Source organism: Zonotrichia leucophrys, chromosome 2 (assembly GCF_028769735.1).
Source record: "Zonotrichia leucophrys gambelii isolate GWCS_2022_RI chromosome 2, RI_Zleu_2.0, whole genome shotgun sequence".
Taxonomy (NCBI): Eukaryota; Metazoa; Chordata; class Aves; order Passeriformes; family Passerellidae; genus Zonotrichia; species Zonotrichia leucophrys.
The window spans coordinates 8984836-8997622 of NC_088171.1; the positions used below are offsets into that span (position 1 = coordinate 8984836).

General features: G+C 38.8%; 1 protein-coding gene across 5 annotated transcripts in view; it reads left to right on the forward strand.

Annotated features, from left to right (window-relative positions):
• The window catches only part of RBM33 (RNA binding motif protein 33), a 100197-nt gene that overhangs the window by 44655 nt on the left and 42755 nt on the right, over positions 1-12787 (forward strand). The gene's annotated exons all lie outside the window — the stretch shown is intronic.

The following is a 12787-nucleotide window of genomic DNA, read 5'->3' on the forward strand; positions in this document are numbered from 1 at the left end:
GAAACAGGGTGCACTTGTGGGATCTGGGAGTTAAGGATGTGAGTTCTGTTTGAATTGCACAGTGCTCGGGGCCATGGTTCACAGTAATCCAGTCTGAAAGCATGGTTTGAATTAACCTGGACCTGTGCAAGTGCCAACTACATGTTTTCTTTAACCAGTTTAAAGAATAGATTAAATAACCTCTTTGGCAGAGTCCTTCTGAAGGTCTGGCTTTATCTTCTGCCTTTGCTTTAAAGTGGTTAAGAGGCCTTTTCCAGAGTTCCTGTCCCAGTGTCACAGGTGGTATCCCACAAAGTCTACTTTGCAAACTGATCCATTTACAGGAATGTCACAGGAGATTTTATTCACAGACTGCTTATATGGCTCTTCTGAACTTTTCATGTGTTTTCTGACCAATTTACTAATTCTTGTGGATGTCCCAGTGCAGGGGAAGGAGCTGGGGGGTTTTATGTTACACAAGAGGGACCACTGTGATTTCTGTCCTTCATCCAGTGTTTGTTATCTTGGCTAATTCCTCTTTCAATTCCTGTGTTCTGTGAAGAGAGATGGGGTAAAACAGGGGAAGAGAAGATTAAATAGAAAATCTTAGAGGTATTTCAAAACACTTTTTATTATATAAATGCTGCTGCTAACTGACTGTTACAGGGGCTAGAGAGTGCATTAGTGAGTGTGAAGCTGGAAGTTAAGGGTTGAAAAAATCTGGACCATCAACTTATCTGAGTCCACCAGCACATTCCATGTCTGAAATATTACAGTGTTTGCCTGAAGAAAAATGTATAGAAGCTTTTAGCTTCAAACATCATTTATTTAACTTAGGAACACTGAAGTAATACTACATGACGCACAGGTGCAGTATTTTATGGACATAGAGAAGTGGAAGTGTTGTCCTGCCCACTTTGGGATGGAATGTTGAAGGGATTAGTTAGTTAGAGAGTGAAACACAGGGTTTAGGATTTCTGTACAGGGGGGTTTAGAGAAGTAAGATGGAGGAATTGGGGCGTGTCCTGTCCTTCTTCTTCTTCTCCTCCATCTTCTGTGGTGATGGTGGTACTTTGGGATTGGTCATTACTAAAAGTACACTGGGCAATAAGGGTGAAAGGTATTGGGGAAAAATGATAAATATTGTACATGTAACTTTGGATATAAAGATAGGTGACCGCCCGGAGGGCAGGGGAGTGTGCTCATGGCTGGCTGCTGAGCAGACCTCTGTCGGGCCGAGAGAAAATCTTTTAGATAAATAATTAATAAACACTGAGACCGAGAAAAGAACTGAAGCCTCTTCTCGTCCTTTGAAACGTGGGCTGCCCCAAGGTCACCCCGGGCCTTTCCAGGCCATCCAAACAGCCGAAAACCGGACATCTCCCCGGTGAAACCCTCCTATCCTCATACAGGTGTCGTCTCCTGTGTAGGATCAAAGTCCAGCCACCAGACACTTCTGGCAACATTCCAGGACTCCCAAGCCCCCCAAGGGTGGTCTCGGTGACTCGGCACCTCAGTCCTGAGGTGCTGAGATCCCACAGAATGTGGCAGAGAGAGGGTGTCAGTGTTCTTCAGCCAGAAATTGTGAGGTATCCCTAGCATCCAGATTTGTGGCTGTAGTGTGGGGCATTTGGAGAGAAGAGAGAACTGGGAGACCCTGCTAAAGGCAGAAGAGAGGGATTTCTCAGCCCACAGACACCTTTGGTCAACTTGAGTTTCAGAGCTGAAGTTTGGAACAGTCTGAAGTGGCACTAAGTACAAGATGAAGTGGCACCAGTGTCTACCTGACTAATTTGTGCCAGGAAGGCTTTGCTATTTTTTAATGCACCAAGATTTTCTCTCTTGATAGGACATCTTAGTGCACTGGGTGGGTGTCTTTCAGATAACTCTTGGATTCATGTCTGAAGAAGCTGAATTGTAAAACATAAATCATGTTTTATTTAGTATTTTTAAGACTTTGTCAGGGTGACTCTCTCAGGCCCTTGTGAATAGCCAGTGTTGTATGTCTGTTTTATTCCCAGGGGATTTTGACATTATTTGCTTTTGGAACTTAGGACTTATTTTTAAAATAATCTTTATCTCAAACAATACATTTTTTTCCTTAAGCAGCAAAAACCTTAGTAGACTTTCTTCATGTTCTCATTCAATATGCTTCCACTTGATCTCCAGCACATCAGGTGGTGTCTCAAATGGATGCTGTGAAGGGTAGTTGACCCGTTTTGGTTAATTTTTCCATCATTTCTGGAGTCAGTAGTTTGATTTCTGAGTTTTCGAGTGTTGTGTTCCTGGCACTGTTTTTAAGCACTTCTTTATTGATTTCATCTGTGAGAGGTTTTTTAAACAAGTGACTAATCTTTGCTCATAACAGAAGTTGCTGTCCTTCATGGTCAGTTGTTTGAAACATTTCTTTTAAAAAAGCAATATATTAGTGCTATACAAATTAATTATAAAAGGTACATTACTTATCTTTCCCAGGTGATCCTTGGACTGTCATGGATCACCCCACTGTCATTTTAGCAAACATGGGTTGGCTTAGTGGCATTACAGTGGGCCTGGGTCTGTGGCTGCACCACCTCTTACAGGATTTAGAGGCAGATATTTGCAGTGCTTTTGAAAACAAAACTCCTTGCAAAAGTGTTTGTTTGTTGTGTGTTGTGGGAATTGCAAATAGAGATGGAATTCTTTCCCCGTTTTTTCAAATTCAATCATGAGTTGCTACATGTGAGTAAGGGTTTTTTAGCAATTGTTAATAACGTGGACTCATAGTCCACATAGTAAGGACAAATTAGAGCCCTGCATCTGACTACAGGCAGTCATTTTAAACTGATATTTAGTAACCTGTACATGTTTGCAGCAGTGCGTGTGTAGGAGACAAACTGTTAATGGAAATAAAAAGCCACTTGTGAAAATGATTCTCTTACTTCCTCACAATTATTTTGCTTTAGCTATGGCTTCACTGTAATGAGTAACAGTAAATGAAATTTTCCCTCTATTGCTGTGTAGTAGTGGCAGATCACAGGTAGTGTAGAAAGCATTTTGTTTCCATTTAACAGAATACATGGTATCAGGTGGTGTTGATTGACATTTCTTGGATACTGCTTTACACAGCATTTCATGCAAATCATGTTTGAATGAGACTGCTGCATCAAATTACATTTCTTTCAGATTATAGCCCTTGCAGATGTGAGACAGAGCTTGTTCAGCAGCTAGCAAAAGGCTTTGGTTCTTAACAGGTACAGTTTTCACAACTTGACTGCAAAGCTCTGTAATTACAGCACTTAAGATAGTGAAGGAATGATGGGCACTTTCTCTTATCAGATCTATAAGTAGTAGCAAGCAAATGCAGCATGAGATCTCTCCAGCTGTCAAGTATTGTCAGGCTGCCATGGAGGGAAAGCAGTTTAAAATGCAGGTGACATAATACCCAACATCCTCCATTTGCTAGTGGGCTTCTGATTAATCACGATTACCATACATTATCATACCATCAAATTTAATCATATCAATGAATTCCCATCTGCAGGAGGAGCAGCAGCAGCTAAACATGATGGTAACAGCTATTAAATAAGAGAGAAATAGCTGGTTTCTAAATGCAGTAACCCTTTAACTTGTCGTGTTGGCTCCTGTGTGCACGTGCTCTGTAGGCAGTAAAATGGAGTAGAAAACTTGTGCATTTATATTTTACTCTCATTTATCTTTCTGTAAGGTGATTGCTGTTTAGCACAGCCAAGGAGAACCAGTAGTGCAGATTTTTTTCCCCCTGTGTTAATGATGGTAGATTTTCTTCAATCTCAGCTTTAGTACCTGCTAAACACAGAGTCCCAGAGTCCTAGAAGGGCTGAGGTTGATGGGGACCTCTGGAGGTCCCCTGGTCCATCCCCCTGCTCAAGCAGGGCCACCTGAAGCCAATTGTCCAGGACCATGTGTGGATGGCTTCTGAATATCTCCAAGGATGGTGCAAGTGCTCAGGCGCCCTTACAGTAAAAAAGGTTTTGTTTATCCAGATATGTAGGTTGTACTTTGGTTTTTGTATATTTCTCTGAATGAAATGTGAAGCTTTTAAAAAATCCATTGTAAGCAAAGCACAAACTTTTGTCAGTGCAAAGAGGGAAAAGTATTATGAATGTGCTATTTTGCTGTTAATTAAGCACTGTTAAAGAGTTACTTTACAGAAATCAAGACTTATAAAGAAATCCAGTTAAAATATATACAGTCTGCTGAGTACAATACAGTAAGAGTACTCTAGAGCTTAAACACTGAGTAGAGAACTAAAATGTATCTATTATAATACTAGAAAGAATTAGATGATAGTAAAGTTATCTTAAGCTATTTCACGGAGATGAGTAAATGTGCTTTTACAAGATAACTCAGTACATTTGTGTCATCACAATATGAAAAAGTAAATCTGTAAACTGGTGTTTGTTCACCTTCTGTGTCTTCAGTTCTTGTTAATTCTTTAGAATGTGAGAGTGAAAATGCTTCATTTTATTATAAAGCAGTAAGTCACTACTGTTACAATAAAATAAGGCAATTCAGAGATATTATGGGTTGACTGTAAAATGATGAAAATATTCAGGTCTTCATACCCAATGCATGAATAGTACTTGCAGGTATGTTGGGAACTCTGAGTATGTAAAGTTCTCACATCAATGTGTTCGTAAGGTCAGTGATGTGCAGAACATCTCAAAAATGAGATTTCCTAACAGAACTAAAAGCCATCAATCCAGTAATTTGCTTACTAAATAATCAGGGTCCTTTTCAAAATCCAGGTTAGCAGCAATTCTCATTTTTGTTTTCTATAAAGTTGTCTGCTTTTTGACTTTTTTGTAGCAACCTCACCATTTCTTGTTAAAGAGAGAAGCATCATCCCCAGGTCCCATTGAGATTCTGAGATTGTTTTTAAATAAATTGTAACTGCAACTTCAAGCTTGGAGTGTGATGTAGAGATCTTGAATTTGGTATTCATTATCCAGTTTAGTTGTAGGCTCAAGTTTTTTCTAATTGTTAGTGACTTGCAGGCCACCAAGATACCCATAAACACCATGATAATATTTCCATGCAGTATTTTCTGCAAAGTCCAAGGGGAAGATCTTACCTCATTAGTTCTGAGAACAGGAGGGGTTCCTAATTCTTTACACATCCATAAAACTGTTAGCTGTCAGCACAAAATGTATGCAGAAGGATTTTACTGTCTTTCACTAAATGATGATGAAATCCTCATTTTTCAAGGGGGATTCATTGCTCTAAATGACATCAATGTCTCTTACACTCTTTCCCCAATTTGTTGTGTTGTACTTAACCTTAAAAGTTAGAGGGCATTAAACAAAAATGATCACTCACTCTTCTACACCCCACTCCTGCAGAGGATTGCAGACTTAAGTGAAACTGAATCTTCTAGATGAATTAGTTGAACAATTTAGTGTTAAAGAACTTCCTTAGGTTTGTGTTTTGGGAGGTGTGGGTTTACTCTTCCCTCAGTCTGTGCAGATTGCAGAAGCTTGTCTGTCACACTATTTTTCATTATGGCCTGTCTCTGCTGGGGGCACTTCCTTCATCCATACCAAATAGATGGATGGGAGTGTGGTTGTTTTGCACATCAGCACTTTAAATTAGGAATTTGAATCTGGAGTTGGGATCTTGTTACCAGTACATTTTCTCTGTCTTTCATTAAGGACTCTCTGAAGCAGAAGTTCTCCTGTGGAGATGTGGTTGCTTGTGGGCCCATCTGCTCTGGTGCTTCTCTTAGAAACACACTGAAATTGGGACTGGTTTTGTCTCCATTTGCAGCATGAATCTCTTTCTGCTGGATGTGTTGTGGGGATGCCCTGAAACTTGCTGAAAAGGGACACTTTTAGTATATAACAGTTAAAATTTTCAGCTTTAGTCTCCTGAGCTGTTAGGGTTTGTCAGTCTGCTGAGAATACCAGTCTCTGTCTGCATTGCCTGTGTTACTTATTTTAGCTATTTGATCATGAGTTGGTTTAAATAACAGGGGATTCCATGCCTTTCTCTCCTTGCTTGTACTGGTTTACCATGTTGGCTGACATGGAAATTCTACTTTGAGACCCTAAACAGTGAAATAGGGCATTGGTGATTTCCCTACAGATGACCTGGACTTCTGCCTAAGCCTCCAAACACTCTTTCTTATCTCTTGGAGTTGTGTAGTGTCAGAGAGGAGCTCATCCAAGTTGTGTGGTACATTTTAATATTAAAAATTACTTCCAGTTCAGTTGAGAATATCAACCCATTCTCTGTGACTCAGTGTGCCTGTAGTGCCAGGATCTGTGCAGTCCACAGACTTTAACCACTGCTTGGCTAGTTATGTGTTTTCCCCTCAGAAAATATGTTCCAGAAACTTTGAAAATACTTATGTAGGTAGCATAAAACTGTTGTCTGGACTTTTATGGGCACTCTGAACTTTTTTGTCCATGATTGGCATGAATTCAAGGTGTGTCTTTATATTAGGTGAGATTTTCCTAAATCTTCTGGGAAAACCATGGTGCTTGTTAGGTTTTATTTCACCTTGATGGACTTAGGTGATTGTTATAGGCATCAGAAGAGCAATACTGAATCATTGAAACTGTATTTTAAAAGTATCAAAATTAATTTTATAATTACAAATTTCCACGAGTCATTCCTTTCTGTATGCTGTGCAAACTAAAAAAAAATACTGTGAAACTTGAAGACCCATATTTCATGGAAGATAGGGATACATATTTCTACTTGGAAATTTTTGAACCATATCCAAGATACATGAGCAGGGTTTCCTACACAAGAGGATGAAAAGTCAGTTTCTTGCACAGGAGGTAGGCAGTTTAGGAAAGCTTTTCTAAAAGTCTGGGGGCTGCTGAAATAAGAGGATTAACATCTTGTGACAGATGGCTATAGTTTTAATTGTCATAGGTTATAGTGGTCATTATTCTTTGCATTTAAACCATATAAGAAGAATTAACTGAGTGGCCCTGCTTAACTGTCAATGGGGTTCTCCTAGTTCTTTGCATTTTAAGTGAGATTAATAAATGAAAACATGTTGTACAGGCAGGGTGTATTTTATTGAAAGATTCATGACGTTTCAATGACATTGTTAAGGTATTTAATTAGTCTCATGAAGAAAGTGGAGTGACCCTTTTAGAGAAGCTGATAAATCATATAATAGCTGTTAGATCCTCTTTATTCCTTGCTTTATAAGATTAACTTTGTGCTAAGCAATTTATGCTAAGTTTTCCCTTTTATTGGTAACCAAAGTTATCTGTGCTTCATGAATAGATTATTGGAGATAACATCATGTAATTAACAAGAGATGCAGAAAAGTAAAAGTACAATTTGTGTAAGAATTGTATGAGAGAAAATGTTAATTTCTTAACTAGGAAGGATATTTAAAGGGATAAAAGGAAGGCAAAATAGTGCAGTTCTTTGAAAGGATTAAAGTAACCTTATCTCGTGTTCTTTCAGAAGGTGGGATTGCATGAGTGTGTGAAAGTCATGTTCAATGAGCTATTCACAACTCTAATGAATTGTAGACACAAGTTTGCATTGCCTTTTTTTTTTCCAAAAGTGATTGATAAGGTGTAGGTTATGCCTTAGCTATACTGAATAACTGAAATTAGTAGAAGGGGAAATTGTACAACATGCAGTTATTCAGAACTGTATAAAAATGTCAGTCTGAAGTGCAGTAAATTATGGTGTGTGGGCGAAAAAGTGGGTACATTTTTTGGTAAGAGTAAACATCACAAAATCAAAGATTTAAGACAAAATACCTGTCAGTAGCACTTCATTGTGGTGTTATCTTCTCCTTTGAACTATTTCTGGAATGTCTGTGATTGTGTTCTCTTAAGAAATCAACACGGAATCCTATTTCCAGTGTAATTTCCTTCTGGACCTCAAGTCCTGTATTCTTATGCACCACCTTTTTTTTTCTTCTTGAATTTTCAAAATAAAATTGCACAATGGTAAATTAAATTATGGAGTTCAGAGCTTTCCTTAAAAACAGGAAAAGATACTGTTGTTGCTAGGTCAGTCATAGGGACATTTGGTAGCTGGCATGGTAACCATTTCTGCATGAATGTGAACCAACTTTGTGGGATCTCACTGGGAAGGCACATAAAATTTTGTCCTTTCCCTCAGTGTTAGAGTTGGCCCTGAGATGTAGAACCTTGGAGCCATGGCTGATCATATGAATTCGCAATTTTCTTTTTTTAAGTTGAAACCTGTTAGCTTAAAAATAGGTGTTCTGAACACTGAGTAAAGAAAAAATAAATGTTCTGAACAGTGAGTAAGGAAGTTTCCTGAAAGATTTAATAATGGTGAAGTAATAGTTAAAATGTTTTTTGCAGGGACTCCTGCTGGTGTGTGTACTGAATAGTTGGGTGTAATTTGAAACTGTCCGGATAGCAAAACCATGAAAAATGGGAGTAACTACTGTGCATATAAAGATTTATTATGCATCTATGTTACAGTATGCTTATTTTATCAAAAATAGACCATTATGAAACCTGGCTTTTGCACCTGCTCTTCATTAATTTTTGAAGTTAAATAGCTCTGAGTGGTCTTTTCCACCAAATACCAGAGGGCACTTGGGGGTTATTAGCACCAAATACTTGCTGAATGTAGAGTTTAACATTAATGGCAAAATAACCCCCTACTAAAATTGTAGTTTAACTACTGTTAAACACAAAATAACCCCACCAAAAAAACAAGCCCACTCTCAAAAGCGTTAAGCAATGGAGAACTGTTATACTACTTTTTAGGACAATTTGAATGACATAAGTAAAAGTGGAAGTGGTAGGACTATTGTGTTTTTATTGAATTGGAAAAAAAAAAGTAATGTCATTTGAGAATAATGGACAAAGACCTCATAATTAGAAAAATACCCATCATAGTTTAGGTATTTTCTTTTTTAAAAAGAGCAATGTGTGTCTGGAAGTAGTTAAATGTTAGAGTTTTCACATGGAGTGTGTGATATGAATCAATTGCACAACTGAATTCCTGTTGGAATTATCCTGGGAGCTTTTTCTGAAGAAAAATCTCAGCAATGTAAGATATGAAAATACAAGCTTCCCCCTCCCTGTTTATACTGTTATTTAGGGCAGAAATTTTTATCTTTAGGGATATAGAAGCAAAGCTGGTTTAGGAAAGAAGTGGAGGTCAGTTTATCATGAACTGTAAGAAGGGAAAGAATCAACCTAATTTATTTTTTTTTAGAAGCAAACATTAGTAATTCGTTTTTCAGCAAATAACGAATGTCTTTGCAATTAATTTTGCATGATTGGCCTTTGGTTATCAGCCAAGAAATGTGATCAGTCATAATTTAGTGGTTTTTCAAAATGTCAGACACAAAGTTAAAATCTGCTCAGCAATCAGATAAGTAGATATTTGTTAGTGAATTTGGAATCTTAAAAAGTGGAAAAAACCCCAGAGTTCTTGACTGCTAGGGACAGAAAAAAAGAGAGGCCAATAGGAAGAGTTCCAAACTTCAGATATTTCCTTCTTGTTCTTTCTTGGACTGTTTTAGGAGTTATTCTGACCCAAACTTGTATTGTGACATGTGCTTATATGACATATACTGCTAACTAGAGGAAAAAATTCTTAATTTGTTGGGATTTTTTGACACCAGCTTTTGGATAACAGTTGGATACTTGTTATTTTGTGTTAAATCAATGCAGATTTTTAGAGGACACTAAATGTTTTGATTCTTAAGATGGCTAGACACCTTTGGTAGAGAAGATCACAGGGAGCTTGAAATCAGCATTGCTAGTACTTTTAATAGTAAAATGTCTTGCTGGTTATTGGTTTGTGGGGTTTTTGTTTGTTTGTTTATGTTTTTTTAAGTGTGAGCTTCCTTAGACTTAAAATGGCCTTGTATTGCTCAGTTCTAAAACTTACCTAAAGGTTATTTCATAAAGGTTTGTTTCTTTATGATGGGAAATACAAAACTGCTCTCAGTGTGTGTAATACTAACAGACTTTGGTCGCTTAAAACAAAATGTTGTGCTGGTTGCTGGCCTCATTTTGAATCCTTTTGGTTGAGATTTTACAAATATACTTTCATTCTAAAACTGAAATGGTGGAAAAATATACTTTTGTGCCCAGGTGAGTTATTTAGAAATGTTTTATTATTGCTTATTTTCCAAGGAAGAAAACTGAATTTGGCTGCAATGAGAGGATGTTTCAGTACATAAGGGCTGTGTGAAATTCAACAGGACTTTGCATGCATTTGCAATTCAGGGCTGCCTTAGGAGGAGACAAATCTGGGCATAATAATGAGGGTACAGGTTGGCAGGAGAGGGAAGGCTGGTACAAAGAATTGTTTATTTTAAATAAACATACTGGATTTTTTTCAACCTGTGCCTGCTGCTTCCCTGGCAGGAAAAAGAGGGGAGATGGCCTGGTGTGAGTGTACAGACAAGGAAATCAGGGGCTGAGGGGGGCAAGTAAGAGCTCCTGACCAGCTGCCACAACACAAGAACACCAGCTTGGAGTGTGGAAGCTGGGTGGATCTGGATCCATGCTGGGCTTAGGAACCAGTGGGCAGAGTGAAAGACATGATGGGGATGAGAGAATGTATCTGCAGGAGTGAGCAGGACCAGGAGAACAAAAAGGCAAATTGGCCAAGGAATTAATAGTGAGGAAGATGCATGAGACCAGGTAACAAATGTGGTTGAGAAGGAGAGATGGCTGCTTAGTTTGTAGCCTAAGCCTGTTCCCTTCAGCCTAGCACTAAAACTGAAGCCTGGGAGTGAGAGAAGAGACTGATAAGGACCTGTTACCTCAGCCTGGGCAGAATACATGGAGTTTGGAAGAAGCAGGTAGAGGAGACCATTGTCACTGCACTGCCATTTGGTGCTTGGAACCAAGCCCAGACAGATCCTTGCTGCTGCCAGCTCTTCAGCTCGGGTGGCAGATATGTGACACTTAAGATTTATTAGCCCAGGTTTCAGTTAGTTTCCACGTAAATTGTTTTTTGCTGGCTATTTTACAAATGACTAAGATATGTGTAGGCATATGTCTAGGGAAAACTAGGAGGAATTTGAGAGCTTCTGAGTCAGGCTCTCTGAAAATGGGGAAAAAAGATTGTCAAGACCATGCTCTGTCCTGAGATGCAAGATGAGCATGACTATGTGCTGTAAATCAGATATAAGGTTAAAACCATCTTGTGTGCAAGTGCCCTGTTGAACTGGGTTCTCCCACGCTCCTGTTGCAATGGCCTTGTGCATTATCCACTGGTAAACTAATAACTAAATAGCTCAAATATAAATAGCTAAAAATGAGTGGGTCTGCTGGGTGCCTCCCTCAAGGCTGTGCAGCACGGGGAGAGGCTGTGTGTGTATTCCCTGGGATTGCTGTAAGAGCAATACTTTGAGAAATAGACTTTTGTCACCAAAGCTTCTGAGCTGAGGGAATGCATCTAACCTTCTTTTGAAAGTAGCTCCGGCAGCTCCTATGTGCAGTGATGCTGGAGGTGTGCTTTGGGAGTGAAGGGTCAGAATCCTGAAGGTTTGTGTTCAGCTGATCTTTTGGCAGGCAGCCAGTGCTGACCTGCTCAACACGAGGGAAGGGCAAAGCAGTTCAACATCCTTGTTCAGCTAAACCTGAAAAGGTTTTTATGGAACAAATAAATGTCCCTTTTTTCCATCCCAAACAGCTCCATTTTGCTTCAACTGCTGTTTGCAGATAGCCTGTGAAATTCAAAGGCATTAGTCAGTTCCAAGGTGGCAGGAATATTGTGTGTTGTGACTGCTCCCTTGCAAAAGTGTAGAGCTCCTCCTACAAAGTGTGTATGTTATGAGGACTGTCATGCTTGAGTGTAATATAATGTCTTTTCACTAAATGAAATACCCACAGGAGACTGGCTGACTGGAGGCAAGGGGATATAGACCCTTTAATCTCCAGGAATGATAATGTATTTACAGTTGATGGCTGTATAATGACATAAGTAGTCACAGTCTTGGTCCCAAATAAGAGGTTTCAGTATCTCACACATCCCCATTCAGGTGTTTCAGGAAGGCCACAGATTTAATAATGGATCTGATCCTTGGTGCTTCTCATTTGCTTATTTGGGTCTTGCCAATCCCAGGTGTATTGTGCTGGTAGAAGGCTGTAAAAGCAGCTCTGTCTTGTGCTGCACTGATAGTGAGTATGCTCCAGGGCCATTGTTGGTGTGTGAGAAATTCTTATCCTAAAATTCCAGTCTTTGTGCAGTGCAAATATGATAGGGTGAGACTGTGCATACCCTTGGTGAGGTTAACTCAAGAGATAAAAGATAAGCTACTGCAGCTTAGTTGTGTGGTCCTTTCCTGATGACAATACCTCAGTCTAGCAGGGAGCTTTTGGTATGGAATCTGTTTTGAAAAGTTTGTCTTCAGCAGTGCAAGTTTGAAGTTTCAAGGTGGAAATCACATGTAGACAGAACAGATCCCACCACTGATTTCAGAATCTTTATAGAAAGCAAGGATGTTCACAGATTATTTTCGTTACTTACTTGATTTACTCTCATAATAAGGAAATGGTTGAGAATATAATTTATGTGAAGCAAAGCTTACTCTGTATATTAGAGGTTGCCAATGTATTTTGTCAACTTTTGATAGAAAAAAATGCTAGTGTGAATTACTCAATTAAACATGTCTTCTGCAGAGTTCTGGTTTTGTATTAACATACTGCTTCCTGCAGTATGCAAAGGCATTGAAAAAAGAAAAAAATCCAATGCCTTACTGGAAGAAAGAGTACAAAATTTTCTTTCTTAAAATGCTTCAGATGCTAAACTGTGAATAGCCTGAAATGTTACTCTCCTCTTAATTCTTTTACAAAAATGA